Source organism: Octodon degus, unplaced genomic scaffold (assembly GCF_000260255.1).
Source record: "Octodon degus isolate 3935 unplaced genomic scaffold, OctDeg1.0 scaffold00151, whole genome shotgun sequence".
Classification (NCBI taxonomy): Eukaryota; Metazoa; Chordata; class Mammalia; order Rodentia; family Octodontidae; genus Octodon; species Octodon degus.
In genome coordinates this window covers 292,623-307,734 of record NW_004524727.1, presented here as the reverse complement: position 1 = coordinate 307,734, position 15,112 = coordinate 292,623, and the positions used below count along the sequence as shown (strand labels likewise).

At 44.9% G+C, this 15,112-nt stretch overlaps 1 protein-coding gene across 2 annotated transcripts in view; it reads right to left on the bottom strand.

Moving 5' to 3' along the window:
* The window catches only part of Myt1l (myelin transcription factor 1 like), a 191,428-nt gene extending 181,170 nt beyond the window's left edge, over positions 1-10,258 (bottom strand). For both annotated transcript variants that reach the window (XM_023702399.1, XM_023702398.1), the window contains exon 1: positions 10,115-10,258. The gene's annotated coding sequence lies outside the window, so the exon portion shown is untranslated. The remainder of the gene's footprint in view (positions 1-10,114) is intronic.
* Between the last annotated feature and the right edge of the window lie 4,854 nt (positions 10,259-15,112).

The window sequence follows — 15,112 nt, the reverse complement described above, 5'->3', positions numbered from 1 at the left end:
GCGCCTTTCTTTCATTTTTAACTGAACTCATTGAATTTCTAGATGAAATTCTTAAAGTGGCTGTTTTGTTGTCATTTTTGTTCCCTTAATATACCCTGCTTTGTCTGACTCTACTGTGGTTCGCACTCAGAAACCCATGTACAAGGCCAGTGAGATAGCGCAGCGGACTAAGCGCTTATTTAGGCAAGCACACGGAGTGGGGTTTGGTTTCCGGCACCACAGGCTGCACCGGCCCCACACCCAGGTGCACTGGGCTGGCCACTGAGACCAGGCGTGGTGGTGCATGCCTGTAATCCCAGTGCTGGGGAGGCTGAAAACAGGAGGATCACTATGAGTCTGAGCTGCACAGTGAGATGCTGTACCTAATATATTAAAAAAAGAAAACAAACAACAACAACAACAACAACAACAACAACAAATATGTATCCCCAAATCCAGGTGCTACAGCCTGGGCCGCTGGTTGATGGGCTCATTGGGAAATGACTGTGTCACTTTACTGTGAATCACATGGTCACTTTCCCTACCACATCCTTCTACCACGATGCTTCTGCCTGGCCACAGGCCAACAAGCAATGCAGCCAGTTTACCATGGACTGCAACCTCTGAAACCACGAGCCTGAACAAACCTTTCCTCCTTTGCTTGTCAGGTACATGTTAAAGTCAATTACTACACACTCAGGTGAGTTCTGATTTGTGACTATGGTAATCATAACAACCCCAGGGCAGCATCCAGTGTTAACATCCACCTATCCGTTGTCACACAGTTTACATTAAGGTCCTGCACTCTGCACTCTCTGCTCTCCACTGGAGTAGAAGTCACTGTGGGTCTGAGGTCATGGTACAGTTTACCAGCAGCTACATCTACATGGTCGACAGTAAGAGCGCAGTGTGTGCTGTGTCCACCCCCCACTGCCAAGCCCTCCCCACTTGCAACCACAGATAGTCAAAAGCTGTGATTGTACTGTGAGTAATGCGAAGATGGTACACATACAGGATAACTACATGAATCTATTCAATAGATTTTAAAGATGCTGAAGCTCATCTGAGTCCTCAGGAGACATTTCTTCTATTTAGAATCTCAGTATCTTTTGCAAAATCACCCCATTGACACTGTATTATAAATGGTCACATACTAGACAGGCTGGGCAAGGGGCGGAGGACACATACCCAGGCTTTCTGTTCCCAAACCCAGTCCTGGCTTCATCTCTAGCCTCTCCCTTTCAAAAGGACTGCTAACTGTAGTCATTTTAAAAATAATTCAGCTCACAACAAGGACTCTGTGTTCTCAACCCTCTCCCCCACCTCTATTTTAGGATGCAAGCCCTATTATCACCGAACAGAATGACATTCACAGCAGGTACAACTGACACGGGGAAATTTGCTGGATCAGTTGCACTAATTGGATATCTGTGCTTGCAAGGATGGTGACCCAAGTAGGAGGTGTTTCAACATGTGGGTTCAGAACCCTGTTTAGGGTCCTTTTCCACATAAATGGTGAGAGAGAGAGAGAGAGACAGAGAGAGAGAGAGAGAGAGAGAGAGAGAGAGAGAGAGAGAGAGAGAGCAAGAGAGAGAGAGAGAGGGAGGAAGGAAAGAAGGAGAGAAAAGGAGGGAGAGTGGGAAGTGGGGAGGAGAGAGAGAGAGGAAGAAGGAGGAGAAGAAGGAAAGGGGGGAGAGGGAGGAGGGTGGGAAGGGGAGAGAGAGAGACAGAGAGATGGGGGAGAGAGAGAGAGAAATAGAAAGAGTGTTTAAGAACAAGTTGCCTCATGATGCACAGGGACCAGCCCTCATACTAGGAATGAAGCTCAAGGAGGAAGAATAAAGAAAACCAGTGTCTCTGCTTACCTTCCTGCATGTAAGATTTATGCAAGAACTCCCATTAGCACTAATGAGAACTATGCGTGTAAATCTCCCCTGAAACTGCGGGAGCTGAGCGCCTCCCGTCACCGCGTGGATGGTGCGGTTTCTAGGGCAGGCTTCCAGCAGGCAGGCAGGCAGGCAGGCGCTGTGCTGTGCTGTGTTTAGCTGCCTCCTCCAGCCCCCAGGGCTGGGACACAGCAGGGCCTGGCGCAGAGGCCTGTGGAGAGTTCCCAGGAGGGCGTCCCTGCAGAGCCATACGGGTGCCACGTGGGGTGAGGGACAACGGCTTTGAGTGGCTGCAGACTGCCAGCAAAACTGCCCACCTACTTGTGAAACATTAGAGAAATAAAATGAATTCCCTTCCACCCTGTGGGTGGAGACTACTCTGCTCCTCCTTATGATATTTTTATTTTTCCTAAGAGGGCAAGCGGAACATTTAAAATAAGTTCCTAGTAACTAATGGTTGCAACTGCCTGGTCCTCTGCTCACAGGACGCAAGCAGGCACGTCTCAGAGGTTAGATTGTCTTTGTCTCAAGTGAGAGCTATGCCTTTCTGCCCCAGGGCCTTTGCTCAAGCTGGCAGAACAGTATTCCCTCTCCAGGTTTTGCCAAATGTAGTGTGTGAGTGTTTGGGTCCCCAGCGCAGCTTCCTTCTCTCCAGGAACCTGTCACCAGTGACAGCAACCTTCCCAGCCTTCCGCATCTCCCTGCTGCTGGCCTACCCAGACAATGAGTTGAGAATGCACCCGAGCCCGCAAAGGCCCCTTCTCTCTGCCGCAGCCAGGGCAGCCTACACCTTTGGGCTTTTGTGGATTCAGCACTCTGGCTTGGACATGGTCCCTCCACGAGTCCCTGCTGAATGTGGACATAAACTTTACCTGTAAGCAGAATGATGGACACAAGAGGCAGACACAGGGCTAGTGAAGCAGAGAAAAGCTGATGGCGAAAAGAAGCTCCTTCTCCTGCAGCACAGCTCTCCGCCCCCAGGAGCCAGCCCCTCTCACTCCTCTCTCCTCAATCTGATCCAGGAATAAGGGCACACACCTTACGATGTGCACCGAGGACCCTACACGCGTGGTCTTGCATGCTGCTGTTTTACTTTACAATATACCTCAGCATAGTGGAGGTTCACACAGTCACCCCATTAAAAAGGGCTTACAGTATGCATAGAACATTATTTATTTAACTAACCACTTAGAGATGTGTATGTTGCTTACAAAATCCTGCTCTTACAATTAAGCCAACGGTGAGCATTGTGGGAACAGCCACACTGCTGTAAGACTTACTGTGTGGCAGATGCCATTTAAATATCCTCATAGCACCTTCTCGGGTCTATAAATGCAGCGATTAGCCCTGACATACGGAAGAGGAAACCACAGCACTTAGAGACCAAGTGGCTGGCATGAGATGACAGTGACGGGGCACAGAGCCAGGAGGTCCTGCTGGGCAGTGGCCCTGGCTGTGCCTCAGGATGGCACGGCGCTTACACACCGCTCCTGAGTGCACTGCAACATTTAGAAGTGGAATGACTCTGAGTGGGCACACCCTCATGAAGTGGCACTGTCACTGCTGATGATGGCTGTCACTCCCCCACATGGCCACTGTCACCTTCCTGGTTGCTATGAGTGACCTGGAGCTTCCTGGGTCATGGTCCTGCTGCTGGGCGCTCTGAGACCCATTTTCTCTGGAATATCTTCCATACTTTGCCTGCTTTTGGCTAAATGTCGTTATACTTCCTATGCTATTAAGTGATGAATGCAGCCCGTTTCTGCTGGATCCCCTCGGTGCCTCGTGAGCTCAGTGCAGAACCAGCCAGTGCCAAGGCTGCCGTCTATTTCCCTCATCCCGAAAGCAGTGTGTGCAGGAAGCATCAATCATGCCGCTTGCACGCAATCTACGCTTCACACCCCTTTCACGACTTAAATAGTTGCTCATTATGCTTTGGCAAAATTCATTTCCAGCTACAAGTCTGACTGGGTTTTCACATTTTCTGAAGCACCCTGTGAGATAGATAAGGCATATGATTTTTATCCTGGCCACATTAGGATGCATCATAAAGGCTATGAAAACAAGACCCCTGAGAACAATTTCCCCGACTATGCACTTCCAAAGGCCATTCTAGAACCTTCCATTCAATGTATTACCTTTTTTTCTAAAAAAAAAAAAAATTGGCTAACTGCACACAAAGTAAACTATTGACATACCCAGACAAAGAGGTTTAACTATGAAAAGCTGAAATAGGAGATACTAGGATAATGCTTCTCCAAATACAATAGCAATAGTAGATCTCTATGAACAAGATGGTCCATGGTCTTTATATCAAACAAAAATTAAGAGCCAAGGAAAGAGTGCAGACTATTAGGAAGGAGAAAAGATTACTAAGCTTCTACTTAGCTTATACCACCATGGTACAGTTTCTCAGCAAAGCTGGCCTGTTCCGATGCTCATCTTGGCATATACTTTCCCTGCAAATGGGCATTTTCCAACATGCGGGCCATCCAGAGTGAACGGTAGCACGTGACAAAGCTCAGCCTGTGGCCTGGCCTAGGTAGAGGCCCAGCACCAAGCCAACGAGCACACCCATTCACGTGCTCAGTAAGCACTTCTGCTTTTCTGCTTTTGAGAAATGCAGGGCATGTAGTATGATGGATATTCCAAGCAACAGACACTGGTTGTCTTGGGGACAGCATTGGCACTTGCCTATGTCCCCTAAAACTCCAACTTCTGAAGCAGTTCTGAAATAGTCAGGAGCAGATACTGTGGCTTGCCCTTTCTCTGAATTTCAATGTGTGGTCTTGGTGAAATGTGGGTTCCTTTGAAGTATTTGAGTTTAAGAGATTCTCTACTTCCGGGGCAGGAGGATATGGAGAAAGGGGCTCCATGCTCTGTTCTCAGGCAGAACCCCACAATTGCCTGGTTAGGAGGGGAATTAGCACCTTGGGACACCTGGCTGGGTCACCTATGATGGACTCAGTTGTAACCTGCACGTCAAAAGGCCTCATGCATTTCCTTCTACACATTGCCTCAGGAACATGGGCAGGGAGGTCAATCTGCCACTGTGGGAAGTCTCCTGCCTCCTGTCCCCAGGGGCACGTGTGTCACCTACATCCTCTACAATGTAGGACTGCCCCTAGGACTGAGTTGCCCAGTGAACCTTGGTCTCAAACAACTGTGCTCCCTTCCCAGCTCTACTTTGGTCCGCATGCTCCCTAGCTGTAAGTAATTGTCCTCCACTGGGAGGACAAAAATTCCTGATGTGAAGTTTTCACCATGCTGCCTACAGCAGGACAGGCTCAGCAAGCTGGTGCCTTAGTTTACGGAAGAACAGTAGCCCATGACTTCAATGATACAAGTCAAGAGAAATACACTTTCTTCTGTCTCCTAACCTAAATCCTAGAAAAATCAGAGCTCAGTTTTATTTATATTTAACCTACAACCATATCTTATGACATCCCAGTTAATAAATATCATTCTAATAGAGGTTGATGCAATAATAAAAATTAGTAATAAAGTGATACAAATAAATTAGTATGGAAAAGACTGGAAAGCATCCTTGCACAACTTAGGGATGATTGTGAGAAAGGTTGATATGCAATTCCTTGACTCTTGGGCAGAGATGTGAAGTCAACAAACTTCGGAGTTGTATTGCCAACACTGTGTTGGTAAGTGAAATAATTTGATTTAGTGGCAACCTAGTAGTTTTGCAAATTCTCTGTGTGTATCCGCACAATAGATTTATATGGACACAAATAATATAATTGCACACACTAAAGAGTAGACAGGAGTAATAATAGTTTGCAACATCTGTGGACAGCTTTGTGGGGACAGTGGGGCAGCTCACACAGTCAGAAGTGTTAGTCAGAAGTCAAATTGTCTACCTAGTGCTGATACTGTCTGAGCTACTTACTAACTGTATCATGTTAGACAAACTAACTTCTCTGCCCATTAGCTACCTCTACCTATACCATAAATTATGGGTAAAAATATGAACAGGAAGAGCAGCAGCTTCAGAGGGCTTCAAGGATGGAGTGAAGGAAGTTGAAATGGAAAGGCTCAGGACCCAGGGGACACGTTGGTGTCTTGCCGCCCTCCTTATCATTTGCAGCCTACACTGGGTGCACGGACTGCTTTGCACCTGACCTTTTGCAGCGCACTCATCCCTACTTTATGGAAAAAGAAACTGAAAACTTCACAAGGATTTACCCAAAGATAAAGGTTGTGGGTAGTGCACAGCTGAATCTAATGATGCGGTCAGGTGCTTTTAAGAGCATTTTCCCAAAGGGTCAGAGAACACAGATTTACAGAGTTGGTCCTATTTCAGCAGACTTCTCCCTCTGGACACTGATCCACTTCTCTTGAAAATTGTTACCACTTATGATAGTTTCCTCCACGCTGGTTTGGAGGAAACGGATATTGATTGTGTTTTTGGGGAGGTCTTTAGCATGGGAAATGGGATGTACAACATTATTTTCTCTTCGGCTCCGATTTGGGGAAATTGGATTTCCTAGAGGTCCAGCTGCAGAAGAGCCACAGGTGTTTGGGGCTCAGCAATCACGGTGGTTAATCGGGACAAAGGAGGACAGAAAAATGTCCTCAATCTCAAGCTTGTTTCATGGCACTTTCATTTCTCCCAGAAGCACAAACCCCAGCGTCTTTCTTAAGTGGAGATGCTAAGCAAGGCATGGTGGCAGATACCTGTAATCCTAGTACACGGGAGGCTGACGCAGGAGGCTCTCCATGAGTTTGAGACCAGCCTGGGTCACATAGTGAGTTCAAGGCCAGCCTGAACTACCAAACAAGACCCCATCTCCCCTCCAAAAAGGGGGGGCACAAATCTGTAGAGTGGACTACTGTGTCCTCTCCTGCATCTGATAAGATTGGGATAGCACCGTGTCCTGCTGTGTCTCAGTGTCCCCCGCAGACCTCTGCAAATGCAATGAGCTGTGACCTAGCTCCTCATGCAGCCAGAAGTCACACGGCCCTGGTGAGAGGATGGAATAGGACAGGCAGCACCAAGGAAGGTGGGTACCTCTGCATCCTCCTGGTCTTGCCAAGCCTCCTGTGCCAGGGCTGGCATGCTCCTTGAGGCTCTGGCCATATCTCAGTGGTTTGTATGCCCGTAGCAACAAGAGGAGCCATTAGTACAAGATCTGTTCAACCTGCCTGAGAGAAGGAACAGGAAGCTGCAGAGCACATTCCTGCCCCAAGCACCTACATGGGAACTGGCATGGGGAGCAACAGCTTTCTCACCTGGGACACTTTCTGTCCTGTCATCTAACTCTCACATGTAATTCAAAGGCAACTTGGAATGAGGGGTTTGTGTTAAATCTGGACTTTCTATTGGGATCTTCCCTGTCTAGTTGTCCACACAGCACACAGGCCCGGGGCAGGTACACGCTGGTGTTTCTGTGCTAAGGAGACCATGCAAATTGGCTCCAATAGCCCCCAGCTGTCCCTACGTTGACCTTTGACCCTGGGCAACAGGGTCTCTTGGGAGACAAGACAGGCCTGGCACTGTGCGTGGGTAGTGAAGTTTACTATACAGAAAATGACCCATGACGGTGATCAGTCATGCTCAGCCTCTCTTTGTGTCTGGTATCTACCATAGTTTCAGAGGACGCTGCTCAGCTGTGTGTCCAAATCTCTGGGCTCTCTGGGGAGCCTGGCAAGGTTCATGTGTGCAGAGATTGTGTGAAACGTTGCCATCATCACCGGCTCGCAACTCAGAGAACTACGTCTACAGTTCAGGAGGCTTTGAGATGCTGGGATTTAAGAAACAAACAAACAAAAAAAATCAACATCTTTGTCCTCAGGGCAGATTTTGGAAAACTTCCTCTTGAACATTCTTATACATTGAGAATTGCTTGTTGCTCACTGTATTAGGCTCAGAAAAACTTCATGGTAAAAATCTGCATTTCTTTTTCACACTGAACAAAAGGAAGTATCTAAAGTCAGGGCATATACTCAAACTGAGCAGAGAAATTCATTATTACAAAGAATGAAAGCTTCTCTCTCCATCTGAGTAAGAAACTTAGTCATGTGATCTGATGCTATCCTTATAAAAAATTTAAGGGAATTTTCTTTCAGAGAGAGAAAAATCTATCCTAAGATTCATGTGGGATCTCAATGAAGCTGGAAGCAACATTGCAAAAGAACAAAGTTGGTGATTTTATACTTCCTGATTGTGAAACTTATTGCAGAGTTATGTTGACCAACAGAGGGTGACGCTAGCGTAAAGACAAAATACACAGACTTGTGGGCTTGGGTAGACACAAGCCTCTGTGTATGTGGCTGCTGTTTTTAATACATGGCTTCACTATGTAGTCCAAGCTGGCCTCAAACTCACAGTGAGCCTCCTGCCTCAGCCTCCCAAGTGCTGGGATTATAGCATTGTACCACCATGCCCAGCTTTTGGCCTCTATTTTATTTATTTTTAAAAATACTTTTAGTGAGAGACAAATAGCAATGAGACAGTTTCACAACTGATTACTAGCACATTTTCAATAATTAATACATTGCATATTGTTGTCTTAGTGATCACTCATTGTACAAGATGCAGACCTGATATCCTGTCTCAACACTATTAGAACAAACCTTTCTATTCATTGAATTAAGAGAATGGAGCTGTATATCTATCCTAACTATTTTGATTATATGGCCTTTATTTTAAATCTATACTGAAATTAACTCCTGTTGGACCAATGACCTAAACATAGGAGATAAAACTATCAAAATCTTTCAGAAGAAAAGGGAAAAGAAAAGAGTCACAACATTGGGCCAGATAATTTCTTAGATATGACACCACAAACATAGGTAACAGAAGAAGAATGTTGGATTTTCTATAAATAAGAGAAAACAGTACATTAAAGGATTCTATTTACAGAGCAGAAGCCAATCATGAAATAGGACAAAATATTTGCAAGTCATGTATCTGATAGAGGATTCATAGCCACAATATATAAAGAACTCCTATAATTCAACAACAAAAATCTGATGAGATCTAAGGACTTAAATAGACATTTCTATGAAGATGATAAACATGCATCACTAATCTTTAGAGAAATGCAAATAAGAATCACTCTGGGAAACTACTTCATATGCATTAGCTTGGCTATGTTGAAACACACACACATACCGCACTACACGTGCGTGTATACCCACACCCACACCCACACCCACACACCAGCATGTGTTGACCTAGATGAAGGGAAATTAGAGTCTTTGGGCACTGTTGGTGAGACTGTAAAATACTGTTGCCACTATAAAACTGTAGGGTAAATTCTGTTCATGTACCCAGAAGGCTCAAAAGCAAAGATTTAAACCTGTATTTCTCCACCCAAGATCGAGCAGCATTATTCATAATAGCTAAAAGGTGGAAGCAACCCACATTCCCCTTGATATACAGTGAAATATTACTGGCCATAACAAAGGAAGAAGGTTCTGACACATGCTATAACACAGGTAAACCTTGAAGACGTGTGCTCAGAAAACAGGCCAGTTGCCAAAGAGCAAACACATCTGGTTTTATTCGTGTCAGGTATCCACAGTGGTCAGATCCACTCGGTTAGAAAGGAGAGCAGTGGCTGCCAGGGGCTGGATGGGGGATGGTGCCGAGTTGCTGATAAATGGATGAGAGGTGAGGTTTTGGAAGATGAGAGAATTTCTGGAAATCAGTGTTGATGATTACATACTACGTGAAAGTGTTTAATGCCACTAGCTGTATATTTAAAAATGGCAAAGTGGCAGAGTTTATGTTCTGTGTGTTTTACCACAAGTACAGTGGCATCGAGGAGGTCTGCCAGTAGTGGTGGACACCAGCTCATGAGAGCCTCACCCCACAAAGGGGGCTTTTGTCACAGACCTGCTTAATTCCCCTAAGTAGAAAAGACCCGAAGTAGAGCTCAGAGTGGAAGCAGGATTGACTCTTATAAAGATCTAAACAGAGGCCTGACTCTTAGACACCTTCCTGAAGGACCTCCTGCTGTGTGTCAAGGGTGCGCCAGTCTGGCAGTAGCCATGGAGTTATCTTGGGTCATGTCAGGGTTCAGTCAGAAGGCTCCTGGATGCCAACTCCAGCAGTGAAGACAGTCTGACGTCTACTAGGTTTATCACCAAAATTCGGGGATGTGGCACCTACTAGTAAATCAGAGCCCTGTCATTCAAAAGTCTATTTTTATGCTCCTGCCAAGTAGCAAGGTCGAGATAAATATATATTTGTCTACAGGTAAAGCAGGAAAAGACAAGAGACTCCTTACCTTCATGTGGCTCCTTCTATATCCATGTGTTCTTAGGGCTGACCGGAACCTTCTTGACTACTTTTGTTGATAATGTGAGAGATGCAAACACTGGATTGGATTCAATAACTACATTTTTTCTTTCTTCCGCCAGATGTGGTCACTCTAGAAAAGAATAAACAGGCAGGATAGTGAGGTTGATAGTCCCCATTAAACCAAACTCCCACACGAGGGATGTGGTTACCAGGAGGAGGGCTGGTCTGTAATGCACTCAGAGTGAGCAGGGCTGTGAGACTGATGCCGAGTGGTGGGACAGAAGGGAGACCAGCAGGGCGAGGGGACCCTGAGAGTGACAGCTGATTTCTGATAAACGCTTCCCTCCAGAACAACGCTTTGGAAAACGAATTCAATTACTGTTGTCATGCAAAAGTTACACAAAACTGTAAGCATATTCTTCTGGAATGTAGGGAAAGAGTTATTTTTGTGATTGACTCGAAATAAAAAGCATCAAGACTGTGAAATAGGCTGATTGGAGACACAAGAAAGGCATCTGTTCAAGCTAATATCATCAGGAGGTGTCATATACGTTTTATTTTTGTCCTTCGTGGTTCAAAAGACAGTAAATAAGCTTTGGTCATTTTCACCTAAGAGATTTTTATAAGAGTGTGTTATATCCTAATTTAAAAGGAAGATAAAAGACAACATTTTAAGTAATACTTTACACTTTTATTTGTTACAAGTATAAGGCAGTTTCCAAATATAGTGTTTGCAATGGGCTTATGTATACATTTTTATGGTTAAGACTTGTAGAATAGGCACAGTACCTTGAGACTACTTACTAAATTGATAAAGAATAGTTTAGATGGTGTTCAGAGTAGCATCTTTATGAAAATGCACATTGATTTTTGTTACAGGAAGAGTGCTATATATATATTTAAATAAATTTTATAAATGAAACAATATAAAGCAAAAAGTGATTGAGAATGTATTAGTAGGATTGGATGCGAATGATCAAAGCTGCTCTATTGGCTGTACCACCAACACTTTGTTAAAATATAATATTTTGCTGTCATAAAATGGCAATAATTTGACTTATACAACATCTCATACTTCCGGTAATCCTGTAAACTTCTTATAAGACTCCACAGATCCATCCCATGGTCCTTCACTGTTCAGGAAAATTCTATTTTCTACTCCATGCTGTTTGCAGAGGTGGCAGCGGGGAGACCTGGGGGTCACAGGCCCACCCTGGGAGGGTGGCTCCTGCACTGGTTATTTGAGAGTTGTTTGGAGAAAGATGCAAGTTTCATTAAAGTGAGCATCTACGAAACAGAATTTTGTGGGTGAAATGACAGGTTCACTGGAGTGGGCTTTCTTCACACACACGGTCATAGTGCAGGGAGTCAACAAGTGCCCTTTCATTGTCTCTGTGAGGCTCCTCATTGCCCCTATGAGGTGCAATGTATGTTTTGCCACCCTCGGGTGACTGTGCCTTTGCTCCGGTTGGGTCCCAGGGAGCCAAGTCCACCTCACACCCGCAGAGCCCCCTCACCTCTTGGAGCGTGTTGGTTTGAGCAGTTGCCATGGACAATCCTGCCCCTGCTAGGAGCGGCCTGTCACAGGAGTCATTTCTGAGATGTGATCTAGAAGTACTGAGCGGTGGTTGTGGGCTTAACGCCTTACAAACATCTGGCAGCTCTTTCCCAATTGTGTGTCCCAGACACAGCTTCTCCTTCCCAGCATGCATCACAGACATGGCCACATATATGTGGCTTTCACTGGGCAGAGAGCTACGGAACCTTGGACCCAGTGTGCCTGTCAGTGATGTAGTTATACAAGGGGTCACCTTCTTCTAGCTACTCTGGGTGGGGGTGAATGCAGAGCTTCCAGCTAGCTGACACCTCAGCTTTATAATCTTGGGGGCGCCCAGTATGTGCTCTGAGTGGAGTGTTTAGCAGACTGCAGGGCTATAAGATACACCACCAGCCAGGCAAGAGCTCAGTCTCAGGGTTCAGCCTTCCTTCCATCCAGCTAAGGTATCTGGGGATGTCCTCTCCCTTTCCTCAGCCTTATAAACAGAGGCAGGCCTTTCCCAAGCATGGAGCATTGTCTGAAATGAGGTTGCAGAGCTTTTTGTTTTAGAATTCTTGTTTTGAGATCATTGTAGGTCCCTATGCAGTTGGGAAAAAGGATACAGATCCCCAAGTGGCCCTCGGTGGTGACATCTTGCCAAATGGTCATGCATGAAGACACCTAGAATGACCCTGATTGAGCCCATGAGGTCTGTGCCATCCAGTTTGGTGTGGACTATCTGGGGCCCGTGGGCTACAGTGTGAAGGTAAAGGTCCTGCAAGTCCTCAGTGGTGCTCCTGGGAGGTGCTGGGGAACTCCAGTCCCTGGGACCTGTGAGAGATCCTTCCATCATGGCAGTGTGACCTCATAGGGGGCGTGACTCTGGCTCCTCCCTTGTCCTGTTTTGCTCCACAGATGAGAAACTGATGAACACAGTATATATCAACAGAGTGTGTGTCTAGTTCCCTGAAATTGTGTCACATGCATGGGTCTGAGTATCCATCTTTACCACAATGCAGGGAATACCAGTCACCGTGAGGATACTACACAACCCTTTAAATTTTTTTATTAATTAATTAATTGATTAATTAATCTGATATAGGATCTTGCTATGCAGTTCAGACTCATAGGGTCTGCACAGTATGCCGTACCGGGAATCAAACTCAGGTCCTTATGCTTGCCAGGTAGGCACTTAGACCCCCAAGCTACCTCCCCAGTTCCCCAGATAGCCCTTCTGCAATTACACCACTCTCCTCCTTAATCTTCCTCTGCTCTGGACCCTAGGCAGCCACTGTATTTCTATCTTTTTGACATTTAAAGAATGGTCTTTTGATGCAATTAGAGACCACGCAAGCTCTGGGAAATGGCTTTCCTCATTTAGCATCATCATGTGGTGATTTGCCATTTTTTTCCCAGAGCGCTTTGCAGAACAGAACACCACATCTGACTCTGCAGACCAGGGAGGGGCCCCTGATGGCTGCCTTTCCTGTCCACGCACAGTCTCTCCCAGGTGTGGCTCCTTCCTGCCTGTATAGGACACTGTGTCAGGGTCCACAGGCTGGGCCCCAGGTGACTCACAACCAGGACCAAGCGCTCCAGGGCCATGGCTCAGCAGGGGCCCTTGGGGGGTGGATGGCTCTTTGCTGAAAATCTGCCTCTAAGTCTGGATAATATCATTTCTCCTCAGGCTCCGTACCTTCTAGAGCCATTCCAGTTAAAAATAAGTCAAAAATATGAAAAAAGGGAAAAAAGCCAAAGAACATTTTTGTATAGGTGAATACTAAAAGCTATAATTTCTGACTGAAAACATGGAGAATTTTCTGGAAAGAATTGGATAATGTTATGGAAAGAATTTTCTGGAAAGCTGGAGTGCTGCATGACTCATTGGCTTGAGGTTTCCTCTTGGTTCGGTTCCAGAGTGCATCCCATCATACTGAAGTGCAGTTTTCCTCCTCCATGGGGCCCCACAACCAAAGGCTAGGACCAAAGTCTTGTGAACTTCTGTTTCCTTATTTTAATCCAAGATATGGTAAGAAGTGATTTCAAGTAAACCCTAGCTTTAGTTCACTGAATTATTAATGGTAATATTATAAGATTAATTTTAACCTTATTAATATTCATGATGAATGAAAAAAGACTTTTCTTTCCCCTATAACAAGGATGTGTGTTCAATTTACTTTAAATTAGTTATGCAATCAATAAACAACATTATTTGTCTCCAAATTCAAGAATGATCAATTACCAGTTTTGTTTCTTTACACTCATATATACTATGAGATAGTTTAAAATTTAATAATGTATGTTGTAATAAAAATGACCTTCTGCTTGAGATTGTGCATTTGGAGCTAAAAGAAGCTAGATTTCTCTCTCTCTCTCTCTCTCTCTCTCTCTCTCTCTCTCTCTCTCTTTCTTCCTTTCTTTCTTTCTTCTTTCTCTTTTTTACTCTTTCTTTCTTCTTTCCCTTTCCTTCCTTCTCTTCCCTTTCTTTTTTCTTCTTTCCTTCTTCTTTTCCTTGCTCCTTCCTTCCTGTGAACGTTTTAAACTTTTTTTTTTTTTTGTGGAACCAGGGATTGAACTCAGGCTGTTGCGCTTGCCAGGGAAGTGCTTATTCTACTGAGTCATCTCCTGGGCCCTGAACTTTTTAAACTTTATTTCCAAATGATAAGGTAGAAAAGAATACTCCAGGCAGATATTTTTAAGTACAGTACATCATCATATACAGTATCATATAATTGAGGTTATTTTTATTCTTAATATATGAAGAAAAGCTACATTGCACATATTTTTCATTTTTTTAACACCTAAAAGTATCAGAGAATCAGTAATCTGTGGTTCAAAAATTTTGATTATATGAGTGACCTTGGAGAGCTGAACAGAAATTTTGGGGGCAAATTTGCTATTAGCTAATTGGAATTTTTTTTAATCAGTGTTCCTTATGCTTCTTGGTTGGCTCAGGATTTTATGTATTAAGCAGCACAAAGCCTTGCCATCATAACTACCAACCCTGCAGACAGGCCAGGGGGCTGCAGTGGCTGAACAATGGATGGTGGAGGGATTATTGTATCTCAGCTTGACATGCAGGACACCAGGACACCAGAAGCTAGAGTCCCAGTTGAAGACTGTTTGTAACGGAAACTATTTGTCTCACACATTTAAAATGTAGGAATTGGACTGGCCCTATAGCTAGGCGGATTAAAGCTCCTGCAAGCAGGTGCAGTGGCCAGGGGTTTGATCCTGGGGCTGCTGTGCCAGTCCTGCCCCTGCCTTTGCCCCCACCCTTGGGGCATGCTCAGTCATTGAGACTGGGTGTTGTGACACAGGCCTGTAATCCCAACTCTTGGGAGGCTGTAAACAAGTGGATCACTATGAGTCAGAACTAGAAGTGAGACCCTGAACACCCCATAGATCCTTCCCTAAAATACAATAAATAAATAAATAAAATAAAAT